Below are 17,095 nucleotides of genomic sequence, written 5' to 3' on the forward strand. Positions count from 1 at the left end.
CCTGTGTACCTCCGCCGGGGTGCCGGGGGACGTGTTGGTTGGCCGAACCTCCTCCCGGCTGGCGACTTGGGGCCGCCGAAACCTGCGAGGAACACGCCTGCGTGCGGTGGAAAAGTTTCGGGTTGGGAGGGAAGACTGGGAGGCTCCTCTCCTGATAGTCGGCGGGAGCGGGGCTTCCTCGCGGTCTCCTCCTCCCGCCCAGCCCTTCCTTCCTCGCCTCGGCCCCGCGCTAGGTGTCGCGGCCTCTCGGCCCAGAGAGCGCGAGCGCGAGATGCTGCGGCGGTGGCGCCGCGCTCGGGGTGGAGGGCGCGCCCCTCCTGCTCGCGCGGCCCGTGGGGGTCCAGGCCGTCCGGCCCGGCCCTGCGGTCCTCGCCTCCCCCCCGGGGCTAGCGCCCTGCTCCGCCGGCCTGGGCTCAGCGTGCGCCGGGCGCAGAGGGCAGCCACCTGCTCCTCGCGCGGCGCGGAGCCGGGAACGTCCGACGCGGCCGAGGAAGATCCGCCGCCGCCGGGCCCGCGCAGCCCCCTCCCCGCCGTGCGCCTGTTGCTGCGGGGGCCGCGGCGGCAGCGCAGCCACAGCAGGGGGACGCGCTTAACCTGGGCGCGGGGGGCTCTCCAGGGACCGAAAGAGGGGCGGTGACCTTTTAAGGGCTGGAAATCTCCCTTGCTGCCCACCCCCTTTCTTTTGTCGGTCTAAGGATATTTGGCCCTTGCTCCCAGCTTCCCTTTCTTCGGTCTTTCAAGTCAAAGATGTGAATTCGGAGGAGGTGCTCTATTTTCAGGGGCTTTGATGACAGGACTTAAGTTAGCCCTACTGTCTGTCTTACATTGCTTTTATTCAGGATGACAAACGGGGTAGAAATAAATAGGTGTAGGCCAGGCATAGAGGGAAAAGAGAAGGAAGCTCCCAGTTTAGATTTATTTGAGAGGAGAGTCGCTCTGGAAAGTTGCATTTTGTTTAAATTAGAGCAAGACAAAGTTGAAAGCCAGATTTCTATAATTTTTCTGGTAATATTTCTTTTATGAAGTATCTAAGTGTCTGTTTGTCATCATTTTGAGATCAAAAGGAAAAATCCATATGCTGCATAGTTTTTCGAAATTGCTATTTAAATATGTTTTAAGCGTTTTCTCCAACGTGGAGAAGAAGACTGTTCAGAGGCAAGACTGAGTGGTGACAGGGTTAGCGGGATGGTTTGAAGTGGAGAACCGGTTCCCAAGACCTGGCTAATCCTCAAGAAGCACCAAGGGGACTTTTAAAAAATAAAGATACCTGGGCCCACCCCAGCTAGGCAATCAAGGGAGAGCCTGGGAATCTGGGAGTCATACTGGGTTTCCAATTACTGCCCAGCCAGTTAGTGATTCTGTGACCTTGGGTGTGTTAATCTGTCTATTTGAGCCTCAGTTCTGCTCATCTGTGAAGTGGGGAAAATATCCAACTCAAAAAGTTGTTGAGAGACTTTTTTTTCGCAAGTAAAATTGCTCAGCACCTGAGTGCTCAATAATTGCACCCTATTTTGTCTACAAACGTGTGCTTATTTGTGCAGACCTGTACTCCTAAACAGGTGGCCTCCCCCCAATATTTTGGTGAAGGCAACTGGATTGTCATTTGATATGTACAAGTATGCACTTTTTGGCTCATCATAGTTGTGACTTTGGGCATTTATATGCTCACCTCCCACCTTTTAGGCCATAAAAATAGAACTGGTGCATGTTTGGAACCTAGGCCCTGTGCTCTTGGGCCTAGAGCCATCCATCAGGCCCACTGGCAGACAGAGGCGTTTACCAATCTGAAGTCTGCTTTTTTCTTTCTGTTTTTGGTCCTTTCGCCTTCCCTGCTTTATAGATGGCAAACCTTTCTACAGAAGCCACCCATCAGACCAATGAAACCACAGGACAAAAAGTTCTATTCAAGGAGGGAACAACAAGAAGGACAAAAAAAGGTCAATGTTCCTAAGTAAAACTAAAACAAACACGTATGTCATCAGTCATATGTTTTTACATGTCTGAATGAACAACTCCCCCAAATCTATGTAAAATACAGCCCTTCATAAAATAAAATTATGTTCAAACCAGTGAATAGAAGCACACGACAAGGTAGTGAAGGGAGAGCCCAGCCTAAGACAGCTGTGAGAAGGGAAGGAAGGATGGGGAGAAGGTGCCAGCGACTCTGCGGTAGTGTGAGGGGAAGAAAGCCAGAGAAACGGAATAGACTGAACCAGCAGAGAACAGATCAAGAAGGCTGACAATTTTAGAACTGGAGAAAGCTGTGAGTGGCTAATTAAACATCCCAAGAAAGGCATTTTGCTGGTACCTCGGAAGGCTTGAGATAAGTAATCACGTGTATTTCTGAGGAGGGGTAAGGAAGAGATTGCCAGCGGCTTGGGGCATCTGTGGGCCCTGCCTCTAGTGAATGAACCCGGGGTTGGGAGCAGGCTATTCCCTGAATGAGGGGGAGGCTGAGCATCACCCCTAGATGTCTGTCCTTCCAGGGTTTGTGGATATCTTGGGGCAAAAGTGGAAAATCCCTGCTCTGTGGCTACTCTGTGTGTGTGTGTGGGGGTGCGCTGTGACTCTTGGGGACAAAACAAAGGACCTCAAGACAACTACAGAGAAACACACATCTGGGGCCAAGCTGTAGGGAGACAGGTAACAATTTCCGGTTTCTTACCCCAGGCACTCTCACGGAGGAAGAGGCGCTTTCGGCAACACTTGTGGGGGAGCGGGACAGGGGCAGAGGCTGAGAGGGGAAGAGTGTGAGTGGGGGACAGAGTATGGAGGGGCAGGGAGGGGTAGAGGTAGAGTGTAGGTGGGGGGTGGGAAGGGCGGGTGCTGGGTGGGGGTGAGGAGAGAGTACGATTAGGGGATAGGAGTAGGGGAGTGGATGTCCTGCAGAAGGTGAGTGGGGGGGTGAGGGTAGTGTGTAGGGGGGGCGAGGGAGTGAAGGTGAGAGGGCGGGGTGGGAGTGCGATGGGGGGAGTATGGGGGGCGGGGCGTGCAGGAGAGCGGGAGTGGGCGAGGAGCTCCGCTTCCCCTACCCGAGGAGGCTCCTCTGGGCAGACGGGGTGAGGAAGGGTGGTGGGAGGGGCGGAGGGGGAGGGAGGAGAAAGGACGCGGCGGGAGCCTGAATTTGGCCTCAGCTCCAGCCCGGGTGAAGGGAGGGCGCCGCATCTTGGCGCCTCGGGCCCTCGCTGGACGGCCTGGAACCCCAGCTCGCGGCCGCTGCCTCCCCGGGGCGAGCATCCCAGGTTCTCCTCTCGGGGGCGCTGTGTGTGTGCGTATGTGGGCATGTGTAGGCGGCCGCAGGACTCGGCGTCTCCCCCTCTCGCCTCTCCGACTGTGGGGCCTGGCCCTTGGTGCCCCCCTGCAGGGCCTTCTCCTGCAGAGGCCTGCACAGGCCGGGCTGCCAGCTTCCTCCTTTCTCCCAGCTCCACGTCCCCTCCATCCCCACCCTAGGCCCAGTGTTGCTCCCTCACTGCCCCAGGTCCTCCTAGGCCCCATCCTTTGCCCTCCTGGATAAGGCGAGTCCACCCCTTTATCTCCTCAATGTTAATCTTCTGGTGGTGGTACCTTCGGGGAGCCGGGAGAGGGCAGGAGGGAGTGCATGACCCAAAGTGGACGCAAAGAAAATGGGGTAAGTCAAGTCAACAGATAATTACTCTTTTCGACACTCTGCAAAGCATGGCAGTTGATGACCCTGTTGAGGGAGCAGAGTGAACTGGATGATTTTGGTTCTTACCCAACACCGGTGGACAATTATTCTCTGTTTGATGTAGTTGGGTTTCTGAAACCTCAGTTAGGAGCACTAGTCCAGAAGAATCTGGATGAGGGGCAAGAGTGCCAACACCTCTTTTTTCCCATATTCCAAAGTGGTCTTTCAGTGAGAATATGGGAAGGAGGTGAACAGGCCTGGTGATAAGCCATGATAGACAATTCTAGCATTTATTGAGGACTTCCTAGGTCAGAACTATACCAGATGCTGTAGACTCATCTCATTTTCTTAATTCTAAAATGCCGTAGATTATAAGACACACCATCTATTTAAAGATGGCCTTTGGGAGAAAAGGAAAACACTATGACTGTAAATGTACAATCAATTGTGAGACATATTAATTTCAGGAATATTAATAAAATATGGAAAAAAGTGAATCTTAGAAGTAAGGAAACGAAGTGTATTCCATATAGTTCTCTCAACAGTCCTGGGAGGAATTATCCCTACTTGGTGCCTGTATGGATGTAAACTGGGGCTAGGAAAGGTTTCAGCACTTGCTCAAGGCCACAAAGCCAGTGAATAGCAGTTAGAATCGGAACCCAGGTTTGTCTGCAGCCAGAGCCATGACGGTTTCTCCTAGGGCACAAAGCCTCTGCAGGGTTTGGGCTTTGTCAACATTTTTGTAGCCCAGGTTCTGTCTTGACCCTTTTACCATCAACACCTCTTCCCTCACCCCCCAACCTGTAGAGATTTCCAGGAGGAGAAAGTAATTCATTGGGGAGAAAAGGTAGAAAATAACATTTTTCAGATTCAAATGAAGTCTTTAAAGGGTAAAAACCATGCATGCCAGGTTTTGCTGTGCACTGCAGGAAGTCGATGAATTCAAGGGTCCCTGGATTGCTGAAAATAGAATTGTAAAAAATAAAAGGGGTGGGGGGAGAAAGTGAACGAAACTAATCCTATTAAACGTGGTAGCATGTTTTTGTGGCACGCAGGCAGAGATTAAGCACAGGAAAGGGGATAAGCATTGCTTCAGTTTCACTAAACTAATGTGACAACTTGTCATTGGAAATCTTTGCAGCTTGTTAGTAGATGACTAGCTGATTCAGAAGTGTTTTCTATCACTCCCTTTGTGTCTCCCATAAGTTTTTTTTTTTTTTTTTAAATTTTCTTTCTTTTCCTGTTTCATTCTTACCCATGCTGGTCTATTTCGCTTTTTAATCCTTCGTGTCTCCTTCAAGTCAAAACATTTAGCTGGCTCTAATCAAGATTTGGTTTTGAAGATGCCCCTTGACCTTGCATTGCCTGGAGAAGCCCGGGCAGCGACTGCTTTCCGTCTTCAACCCGGTAAAGTCCCTGTGTCTTGAGAAACCCGGCTTCTGGGAAAAAAGTCTCATTTCAGATTTCGTTTTTCTGCAGTCCTTCTTTCCTTTTCATTTTTTGTTTTATCCTTTTATTCTCTTTTTGCCTTTCATTTCCATGCCTTTATTTTTCCCCCTCATTTTCCCCTTTTTCCTCTTCTCTGTTTTCCTCTAATTCCCTTCTTCTCTCTTGCTTTCCTCTCATCCTCTCTCTCATCTCTTTCCTAGAATTTCTTTTCCCTCTTTAATATACTCAAATAACTCCCTTATTCATTCTTTCCTTCAGATAAGACCGTTATATTCATACAGAAAAGTTAGGAATCCCTGGCCGTGGTTTCCACAATGAATTAGCTCCTGGCGCAGGGGGCAGCATCGTGGGGAGGGGTCCCAGGGCCCATCACAGACATACAGGGAACAAAAAGCTGATCTAAATCAAGAGGAAGCAAGAATTTTAGGCTTGGTCCCTGTCTTTCCAAAGCAGGTGTCTAGCTTGTTTGGAAATGTGGCTCCCCGTGCCCCTCTCTTTTGCCTTGGCATCGCTCTCTCCCGCTCTCCCCCTCCCTCCCCCGCTCCAACTTTCCCCACTGGCTTAGCACCAGAGGCGAGATGTTGAGTCAATGGAAAAACAACATTCGCCAACATTAAAGGGAGACTGTTTAGAAAAGGAAGGCCCTGCTGAGGTGCAGAGGAAGCCTGTACATTAACACGGGCCACCTCTTATCTGGGGCAGCTGGGTCTGAGCTGCCTGTGCTGGTTCCCTGGCTTTGCCAAGAGGCCTTCAGCAGAGAGGCCGCCTTGCAGGGTAGGGGGCTGAGTCTCACCCATGGGGGTCTCACCAACACTTTTAGAGACAAAAAGTCATTGCTTTTCTCCCAGAGACTTAATGGGAAAACCTGGACCAATAAGCAAAGTTTTGCCAAAGGCAGCCTTTCTCTAGGCCTGTGTCTCTGGACTCTTCTTACCATACACCTGGCCCCTCTCATTTCCAGTCCTTTTGAGGACTCCCAAACACTGTAAACACTGGCGGTTCTGACCTGAATGTGAATTATGGGGAAGGACAAGCTAAAGTGACCCACAGGAGGAGAAGAAAAAGGCACATGGGTAGGTTCACCCTGGCTCTAAATTGCTTACCGTTAAGTCTTGAGCTGGCTCCTGATGGAAAGATAAGGTAAATCCCTAATCAGTCAATAATTAACCGAAGCTCCATTAATGATCCAGTCAGCCAAATCCTGCTGACACCTTCACAACCCTGCTTTAGTGGGAGGGTTAGGTGGAACCTTTCGGTAGAAAGGTCTCTTTAGCCTGCCATAGACCCCGCTCATGGATCACCGTAAAAGGGGTAAAGTTACTCCTGTGCCTGCCAGTGAAATCTTTGCTTAGCTTAACTCTTTTGGAAAACTGCTGGAAATTTCACTTTTGGAAATCTCACAGTGTGTGTGTGTGTATGTGTTTTTTTGTGTACAGAACAGCTTGGAGATTCATTCTGGTTCCAGGTCAGTTTGAATCAAATCCCAGATGTGTTCAGATTGTTACTACTTTATTTTTCCTAGAGGGCCATGTTTTCTCTCCCCTCCTTTGCTCATCTTAGTTTGTAGTTTATCCCCAGTGTCTGCTGCTATTCCTGTTCCTTGTTTCTCGGTGTTGGCTCCTCTTCACTTTGTGATAAAAACAGAAATGCTGTTTAAGTGAGAAGCAACCACATAGCCCTACCAAAGCATGGAAATAATTTTTGAATTTTAAATAAGCAGGAAATTAAAAGACTAATAAGTATTTGATTTCAGTACTTCTGGTGGATCAAGTTCTTTTTCCTTCCTGCGGAAGAAAATTTTTAGGAAGGGGAGCTTAGGTCTTACATGTTTTTTTAAATTTTAAGTTTTTGTTTTTGTTTTGCTTTGATTTGTTGCTTTCCTGTACAGCATTTAGTGTGTTACCGTAAGCTTGTAGTTATGCTACTAGATGAGAAAAATCAGTATACTAAGTGTGGTTTGAATTTTTCCTAAGGTCAAGTTGTAGGTCATGACCATATGCCAATCCATGAACTTTGTTCCTAATTTTATATGTTCAAGCTACTTGAAAAACATGTTCTTTTGGACATGGGAGGAGTTGGGTACAAGAGTGTGGCTTGATATGAATCCATCACCATCACAGGAGAAAAACAATAAAAATCGTGTGTTTGGCTACTGGGGTAACAGTGGTGTTACTCCAGCATGTCAAAGATAGTTCATCCAGTTACACTTCTGTTGGTTTCACAGCTCAGTCTCTGTAATCACCAACACATATTCTCCTCTCCTCGTAGAACTCAGTAGTCTTGGTGCTCAATTAATCTTTGGCTGCTTGAGGGAGTTGCCAGTGTGTAGAAATTCCGCCAATGATCTGTGACACCCTTTTCAGCAAACATTAATTGAGTGGCATTTCTTTTTTCCACAAATCATCCATCTGTCCCTTCTCATGCAACTTTTGAGTTTTAAAAAGGTAGAAGGCAAGCTTTCTTTCGGTCACATGTTTGGCCTAAGAAGATAATCTGTGACTTAGACAGTATAATTTACTGTAGCCTTGTAAACAAGTCTAAAAGATTCACCAGCCTGGAGCAACATATTAAATATAAAACCAATTAAAGTCAGTCTTCTTTTCTCTTTGTGCATTAAAACTTCTGGCAGTAGGTAAATGGCTAGATTTAATGTTGCTGTAATCATTTGGGGGTCCAGGTGGGATTGGGAAAGCTAAGAGAGAAACAGTGAGAAATTTTTAAAAATTAGGCGTTATTGAGTTGTAGGTAAACAAATCCAGGATCCAGTTTTCTTAGTTTTTATGCTAATTTTCGATTCTTTTAAAAGATCACAAATTATCTCACTAATAAGAATGCTGGTAAATAAAGCAGAGGACATACATCAAGTTGTCTGTGTGGTCCTGTTGCTTGGATATTAAGAGGAGATTTTTAAATATGGAACTGTCATCTATTTTGTAATAGGTTGAAAGGTATTTATAATTACACTAATAATTTTTGAAATGTAGACCTTAGACATTGGCATGTTTAGTTACATTCACTATGAAAAAGATGTTGTTTACCCTTTGAGAATTTCTTAAGGAAAAGAAAAATCAATCTCCATCAATGGGCAATATTTTTCTCCCCAAGGGATATTGATTTGAACATTGACTTCACCATGGGTGAGTTATTTCCTTCAGACCCCCTATTATGAATTGTTAGGTGACATGTCTTTTATGAGCCAATAAACATGTTGTTTCTAGTATAGTAATCTCATCAGGGAGATTCCAACTTCTGAATTGTGGTTGGTTTGGAATATTTCAGCTTTTGTATGTCTTAAATGTTTCTATGGGACTTATTCCGAGTTTAAAAAGCAGTATCTCTCATCTTTCTGCCTTTTTAAATGAGGTATAGCTTTTTTGATGCTTCTAAGGGACAATCAGGTGGCAGTGAATAAGTTCCTTTGCTGCTTGCTCCTCAGCTGCATGTCCTCTCAGCTTGTGCGTGGAATCCATGACTCATGCGTAGTCTTCACGATTCCCCTTTCTCCCTTATGCAGTGGTACAATATGAGTATCTCTCATTTTGAAAATGAGCCGGATTTTCAATTTACCAGAGAAACCAGTAAAGGAACATTGTGGTGGGTAGAGATGGAGGAGAGGATGGGGAGTGTAGAATTTTTGTTAATACGAATGGTCATTCTTCAATTTATCTGCTATCTGTTTGGATTTGAGTATAATGTGTTTTCTTAATGAGTTTTCTCAAAGAGCGCATTTAGAATTTATATTAGATTGCCTTGGGCTTATTCGTCCATCCATTTATTCCTCAACAAATATTAATTTACCCTCCTGTCATGTGCCAGACACTGTTCTCGACATTGGTGATACCAGGATAAATGAGACCCATGTGAGGCACTCAGATTGTGAGTGTTGTTGGGAAGACATTAGGTACGATAGTTATGAACATCATACGTTGCCACAAAATACTTTAGGAGCCCTGAGGCTTATCTTTGGGGTGGTTTGGAGTACCAAGGAAGCCTTCAGGGAGGAGGTGAGCATCAGCAAGTAATTAATCAGACCATGGGCTTAGGAGAGGAACAGAAGTGAGTTGATGTCCCTGTTGCATGGTGAGAGAAATCTTAAGCAAGTCACTCTACCTTTCTGAGCCTTAGTTTCCTTGTTTGCAAGTTGGAGATAGCAACAATATCTGCCTCACCAGATTGTTGTGAAAATGAAGTGAGAATGCACGAAAAGTCCTCAGCACTGTGCTTAGCACAAAGTAGCCACTCAATTAGTGTTTGCTATAAAGGTGTAATAAGGGTGACATTTTAGCACGCTGTGTAACATTAATCTGACAGATATTTATTGGGCACCTACGATGTGTGTCATGTCCTAGAGCTGGGTCCTGGGCAGGAGACCAACAGTTTGTCAGGAGACACCATGAGGGTGGAGTGAGGGATAGAATGACAGGCAGCTTGTGCGAGGCGTGGAGGGGACACACCGCATCTGTACGGGAGGAGCCTGAGGTGGACTCTTCCTGCTGGAGTTCAGAGCACCAGGGCAGGGCTGGTGGAGGAAGAGGCAGCAAAGGTTTGTCCTGGCAGACCAAGAAGGGCCCTATGTGGCAGTGATGGCCTCCAAGCAGGAAAGAGGCAGACATGTTCATTTGTAGTTTCTCACTTCCAAGTTTTCCGTGGATGCACATTTCCGAGACGCCCATCTTTTTGTTCTTACCACCCTCTGCATGTTGCCTTAATAAAGTGATGCCTCTGCTATATACTCAGTAAATAAGTCTTCAGACTTCCCTGTTCTCCACATGCAGAAATATTTCAGCCGTTTCTTCACCCTGTCGATTTCAGAATGCTCAGATTAAAATGCTCGCTTTTGTGCTTATTAGGGAGATTCATGAATTGGGAATTGTGATCATGTCACCGCTTAAAACTTTTCATATTGCTCTTAGGATAAAGTCCAAAATCCTGAATGTGCCCTACAAGATTTTACATAATCTGCCTCCTGTCCACGGCTCCTGCCTCATCTCTTGAAACTCTTCCCACTCGCTCCACGTCTCCATGGCACTGGCCTTTTTCCTGTTATCGCAACACCACAAGCACCTTTATACATGTTGCTACCTCTCTTTGAAAGGCCTTTCCAACCCCTTCTCCAGACAAACCCCTCTCTTGATTTGGGGTCTAACTTAAAAGACATTTGCCCAGGAAAGGTCTCCCTCATTTCCTGGGTTAGAAGCCCTAATGATACTTGCTTATACCACCTATAGTTTTCTTTTATTTTACTTATCATAAGTGAAATGAGTAAGTAATTTGAGCGTAAGCCTTATTCATCCAACAGATATTCTTTGAGCTCCTAATATGGCCTAGATGTCAGGGATACCATACTGTAAGACAGTCAAAGTCCCTGCCCATGGAGCTCCATAAGAGGGGCAATGAACAAGAAACAAATAAAGATATGATAAATGTCAGCTAGTGGCAAATACTCTGGAAAAAAGTTAAGCTGGGTAAGGAGACTGAAAATGAGTTGGAGATTATAAGAGGAAAGGGCTTGTGGTTGTCTTGTTCAGTATAGAATTCCCAATCCCCAACATAGCACCTGGCATCTAGAAAGTACGTAACAAATATTTGCTGAATGAGAAGCATATTGGTTCCAGAAGACCCGAAGGAGCTAAGGGTAGTGAAGAGGACTAACGGGGCTATATAGTTATGCTTGTTTCTCCCCAAGTTCCCTGACTGCATCTGGGATAATGTCGTCTGTGTGTTTACCCCACGTCCAGTATGAATCCACGTCAAACCTAATTCCCTGTTAAAGTTGATTACAGTCACACCTTTTGTGTGGTATTGTTGCATACTTTCTTCTTAATTGCCATGGGCAGAACTGCGACTCGTCGGTGAATGAAATATTTATGCTTTGAAGAATTGGTGTTCTAATCAGTTTCTATTTATACTGATGATCAACTATTTCTCAGTGAGGAGGAGGATAATTTTTTCTGTGATCTGTGTACTTCTAAATGACTAATGAAGTCAATCTGGGCCTGGCAGATTTTGCCACGACTTGGACAGACGTTGCACTCATGATGTTGTGTGACTTCTCAGCTTGCTGGTTCCCTTGTTCCTATTGCAATGATCTCATTATTGGCATTTTGTTTTCAAAGTGTTATCTTTCCCATTTTGCATTATGCCTCTGTGTGGCTCGGACTTAAGGCACTGTCTACCACTTTTCTTTCAACCACACATCTTCTTAAAGAATATTCTGAAGATGAAACATCTTCCATTAGCTTTGTTTTGTTTTAATTTTTGCGGAATGGGGGGAAGGAGAATTCATGCTCTCATAATTATCTTCTTTAGTTTGAATGACAGAACTGGACTTCGGGCATCAGTTTGCAGTGAGATCCAGACAAATTGGGTCCATTCTCTAGACTTGGTTTAAAAAAAAAATTGAACAGCGTGAAGGAAATGAGCCACAGGAGCCATTCTCTTCCTCTTCCCTGGACCCTGGTGCACCTTTTCTTTTGTGCTGTCACTTGGCCCCACTTCTCACATGACACAGCCTCTTTCCCTGCCCCAGGGGCCCTTTCTGGTTCTGCAGTTCTTTGGGAGTCTGTTGCTTTGTTTGTACCGCTCGTTGGACAAGAAACACCAATCAAAGTCCAGACTCTAAGTTCATTTTGGCTCTAATCCATGCTCTTTTGGCTGTCCCACCCCTCTCTCTCTGTGCATCACCCTGTTTATCTCCATGACCAGATCCCTAACTCCCCAACAGAAAATCACATATTTTATATCTATCATTACCCAGCTTCCTCAACCACCCCATGCACTCATAATGAGGTCTTCAAATAGTTGTTGCTCATGGGATTGGTTAAGAAAAAGATTGGAGAGAAACGGAATAGATCTTCATCTCCACACTGTTTCCTTCAATCTTATCAATTTGTAATTATGTGTTTATTTATCTTTTTACTTATTGACTGCTCCCCCTTCCCTCGAACTGTAAGCCTCATAAAGGCTGGGAAATGTGTCTGCTTTGTTGACCAAGGTATGCCCAATGCTGGCCAAAATAAACATGTTTAATGAATCTCTGTGGAATATAGGAGTGAATATAGAGGAGAAGGAGCTTATTCAGGGTGGATTTTCGCTCACCCTAAAGAAGTGAAATGAAAGCAAACTTTGGTGGTTTTTGTTTAACTGTGAGCAAATTGGTATGGACTGAGAAATTCAATTAACTGTATTCATCAATTTTTGTCTCTGGGGTACAGTCATGAGAGTAAGACCCAGAATTCTTGGTCCCACCCCTTTTGTGGCATTAAAAAAAAAGCCTTGGCATATTACACCAACCAGATTTTTTTCTTTGTCTCAAAGAAGGCTCAGCTGAACGTTACATTCCTCCCCCCCATACAACAATCAAAAACTCAGAAAACCTCAGCTGCCTCAGATGATGTCACAAAACCCTTAAGAATGCTCACTGCTGAGTTGGGCACAGGTCCAGCAAACACAATTCTTTCTGCCAGTTATTCAGGGTCTTTGACAGATTAGGTGGTCTTTTTTCTTCTTCTTCTTCTTTTTTTCATCCTCTTAAAAGGCAGTTCAGTTTACCTCTAAGCAAGACATTAGCTCTGGCTGCCCCAAATAACATTTTAATTGAAGTCTCAGTCCAAACAAATGCCTGGCCTCTTTATTAACCCCAACAGTGTAATTTTTCAACCTAAGACTGATTCAGGGGGAAACTGTCTCACTTAAACTGCCATGCAACGGAACATGGCAGTTTTCCTCAATCAGTCTCTTTTCTGACCTTAATTTGAACCTTAATCTCTTTTAACCATGTTCTCTTTATTAGCTGCTCATAGCCGTGGCACAATGCTAATTTTCCTGTTTTTAGACGATCAGTTTACAGAGGTATTTCACTCCCCCTCGTGCCCCCAACTGTAACCAAGATTTCATGGACCTTTTTGGGAAAGGAAAGGTAATACTTATTCTTAACAGTTTTTTAGGATTAGTAATTTAAATAGCTGCTTTGCAAAAGGTTCTGGAGAATTTTAGACTGTGTGTTTTTGAGATACATTAAAGTTTAGGTACAAAAAAATCATACACTTCATTGTCAGAAAAACCTAAAAAAAGCTCCTTTTAAATGATTACAAAAGACTTTTCATCAATAGACAGGTCCACACATAAAGTGGAAACTAAGGCTATTATCTTAATAATTCAGTAAAAAAACAATATGTTTTTATTAGAAACCTCTAATCTTTTGGGGAGACCTGAATTATCCAGATAATTGCTTCAATTCCTCCCTTCATTTTTATGCTTAGATATAATCAATGAGTAACGACAGAGAAAATCATTTTTTCTTAATTATACCTTCCCATTTTTTGACGTTGGTAAAATGATCCAAATTAAAAAGAAAAAAAAAAAGGTCTTTCAATAACAGTGAAAAAGAATGTGTTTCTCTATTTGGAGTCTATCTTAATATAGCAGAACTATGTAGGTAGGAAAACAGTGCTTATGATCATGTGCTCAATTAGATTTATTATAGGTTTTTGTACTTTTTGGCATTAGCATGAAAGCATATTGGTTATTATTCTTTATAACCTAATTGGAGACTTTGTAACTACTTACCCCTCTGTTCTCTGCTTAATACAATAGTTTGTTGATTGCAAGAATTACATTTCTGTGACTTTAAAGTCCTAGAACTGGGATTGTCATTGAAAGTTGGAGATTCAGGCTGGTCTTTGGAGGGCAGGGCCCATGTGCCCTCTGGGTGTGAGGAGGTAGGCAGCTGGGAACAATTGTCTGTCCCCTGTGGTGTTCAGTGGCATTAGCAGCGTGTTGGCACGATAAACTTTGCCTTCATTTCACTGGCTCAAACAATTAGTGGGATTGGATCAGAGTTCTCCTGGATCATAGTTTATTATATGTTATTAAATTCCATTATTCAAGAAGTTGCTGCTACGATTATGAAACTTCCCAGCGTCTCCCACAAAGCCCCCATCTCCATTCCCTGTGCATTTTCTTTTACATTTATCTTTTGCTTCTCTGATAGACAAGGTTTGTTTTTTCTTTTTCTTCCCCCTTGGGACTTATTTAAAGAGCTAAGAGCTAATTTGAAAATACATCTTTGAAAGGACAACAAAAATGAGATGTGAAAAAAATGGATGAAGATTCTTAATTAGTCCATTATTTGACACGCACGATTTAACATGGTATGCTTAGCATTGTGCATTCCCCAAAAGAACAAGGCTCTTTTTTTTTTTATCCCAAACTTTAACTCCCTCTCATTCATTATATCCCTTCTTGTCACTTTCTATTAGCCGATCATGACATCCTTTGCTGGAAGGGCGAGCAAGCAGATTACTTCCAAACTGGTGTAAGTGACACTCAAAAGACTGGCCTAAAGGGGGTTCTGTGATAGCAACAAGCTCCTCAGCCCCCGGAGTTGGAGAATGTCATTTCAATAATATATTGGAGTCCACTGTCACATCATTTCTCTAGCAACTTGGCAGCTTCTCAGAAGTGGCAGGAATAGGTCTTCTGCTGGAATTTATGTGTGATAGCATCTAGTGTTATCACTGTGGCTGATAATAATAATTTATTGTGCCAATCCAATCCTTCTAACTAGCATCTTGGATTTTACCGATGTGGAAACTGAGGTCCAAAGAAGTTAAATAAATTGCCTAGGGTCACACAGCTGATAAGTAGCAGAGCTAGGATTTTAATTGTCTGGCAGACTCTAAGCTATGCCTCTTTCCATTGGAGCAGGCTACACACGTTACATCAACTTCCAGGAAACTTCAGCATGTCTCCTTAAATTTAAAGAATAGAGAAATGATCAAAATAGCATTCATTTTAATGCAACTTAAAGATACTTTGTCATCAGGTGCATCTAAACGGAGGTGGGAGATGACTGAGTGAGTCAACTAGACATAGATAGATTGTGCTAAGAAAGGAAGTGGAGAATCTGATGCTCTAATCAGATCAGCCCTGGTGATGTGAACTCTTCTCCAGCCCATCATCCCTGCCCCGTACAATCCCCTTCTCCCCAAGGTTTAACCTTGGGAATCAGATCCTCAGCCTTGGAAGGGGATTGACTTGGGAAGAGCTGAATGATTGCAGATGAAAAGTGTATCCCAATCAGTCACAGACAGCAGTAGACTCTGGTCTGAACAGCATCAGGACCGGTCCTGGCTGCCACTCAGATCCTCACACCACCTCTGGCCTCATGGAGTTTTCTGCTTCTGCGAAAACCAAGTTCTCTTCATTAACCAACTTTCAGTTTCTTTCCTTCATTAAGCAAGTTTTAGCTTCTTTTCTCAGTAACCTTTCAAAACATTTTGATTATAAAATAGAGAATATGGAAATATAGAGCAATACGTTAAATAAAAGTCACCTCTCATTCTACCACCAGGGGAAAATTGATAGTCTCATGGTTTGTATCCTTCTAGTCTAAGCTATACATAATGTGCTAGGCAGTCTTCTTAAATACAGAGAGCAGTGTAACCTAATCTCTCTGGACCCCAGTTCTCTCCTATGTAGAGTATCTCCCTCATAGAGTTGTTATGACAACGATCTAGTGATCTAATGGGAATCACTTACTGTGTTTTAGTTATCGTTAAATATGTGTTGGTCCAGTGTTCTTGTCTTACTATTCCTGACCCTGTTCCAGCTTCCTTGATTCCAACACCATAGACAATTTCATCTTCGGCTCTGATTCTGTCCCTTTTCAGTCCATTTGGTTTGACCAGCCTCCCCTTTAAACCACATCAGTGATTTTCCAGGTCTCAATTCCTGTCCATTTAACCATAACTCTTCAATAAGCATTGCCAGCATCTTATTTCCACTCCTGTCTGATGGACACATTTCTGCCTGGATGCCCTGCTAATCCAGCCTGGCACCAAGGCAAAGCCTGAGCAGCCCTCCTTGTTCTCATCTCTCTTGAAGTCCATCAAGTGAGTGCAGCTGGGGGCAATATTAGGAGTTTGTGATCATCAAGACTGCAGCAACATCAACCCACCATTTGGGGCCTCTGGAATGTCAATGACAAACTAGATTCCAGATATATATGTATGCATTACAAGGGCAAGTGTGTTTGTTTAAACCATTTTAAATGCAAAAAAGAAGATAATTATGAAGGATTTTTTTATTATCTTCTTTTTAAAAACCCTCTGTTGTCAAGTTCTTGTTCTCAGAGACCTTTGCACCACTGAGAAGGGAAAAAGAATAATATATGACATATAAATATATATTTATACATATTTTTAACTGTGTGTGTGATGGGAGAGTGGATGACCAGTGACAGGAATGGATGAACGGGAATTACATTTAATGAAGCTGGGAGTTCACATGGACCTTTCAGACTTAAAAAAAAAAAAAAAAATGTTGATTTTACATGCCAAAGTCTTGAAAGGGGCTTGACAGCTCACGGCTTTGGTATATTTTTCCAGATGGCATATGCCATTTTGTGTTTTGCATAAACTGACTAAATTTGCTTGCTCTTTGTACTTATTTCAGAGGCAACCATTCTTTGCTTTCAATAGGGCAGAAGAGCTCCTTGGCACTGGAACCCTCCTGGTCTGGTGAGGGAGGAATGAGGATACACAGGCGCCATCCAAAACTTCCTATGTTCAGATTGAGGAAAGAGGTTGGGCCAGGCCTTTGGATTCTCATTACCTAAGGACGGTTCTGACTGTGAGAGCAAATCACAGAAGGTAAGCTACGCTGAAGAACTTTCGAAAGTTATCTTTCCAGTTTGTCCGTTATTCTCTCCATGGAAGACAGATAAATTCATTATGCTCTTATTTTAATTCCTCTACATCCTGCTAAATGCTAATTGTATGATCCTGTAACTTAATCCCTCTGTGCTTTGGTTTCTGCAAAAAAAAAAAAAAAAAGTTAGGATGATTATAATAAATAACACTTACCTCTTAGGATTGTTGAGAAGATGCCATGAGTTCATCCACGTAAAGGATTTAGAACAGTGCCTGGCATATACGAAGTGCTCGAGAAATGTTACTAATTGTTATGGTTGTTATGATTAATTTCTCTGTAAATTTG

General features: G+C 43.9%; 1 protein-coding gene and 1 long non-coding RNA gene across 5 annotated transcripts in view; one reads left to right on the top strand and one right to left on the bottom strand.

The window, feature by feature from the left end:
- Window positions 1-347, bottom strand: part of PROX1 (prospero homeobox 1) — a 56,655-nt gene extending 56,308 nt beyond the window's left edge. Inside the window, exon 1 of one of the 2 annotated variants that reach the window (XM_070266694.1) lies at window positions 10-347. The gene's annotated coding sequence lies outside the window, so the exon portion shown is untranslated. The remainder of the gene's footprint in view (window positions 1-9) is intronic. The other variant, XM_070266691.1, reaches the window with a different exon arrangement.
- The window catches only part of LOC111773473 (uncharacterized), a 168,286-nt gene that overhangs the window by 5,051 nt on the left and 146,140 nt on the right, over window positions 1-17,095 (top strand). For all 3 annotated transcript variants that reach the window (XR_011438502.1, XR_011438501.1, XR_011438503.1), the window contains exon 2: window positions 16,579-16,749. This is a non-coding gene — a long non-coding RNA (uncharacterized lncRNA). The remainder of the gene's footprint in view (window positions 1-16,578; window positions 16,750-17,095) is intronic.

This window comes from Equus caballus, chromosome 5 (assembly GCF_041296265.1).
Source record: "Equus caballus isolate H_3958 breed thoroughbred chromosome 5, TB-T2T, whole genome shotgun sequence".
NCBI lineage: Eukaryota > Metazoa > Chordata > Mammalia > Perissodactyla > Equidae > Equus > Equus caballus.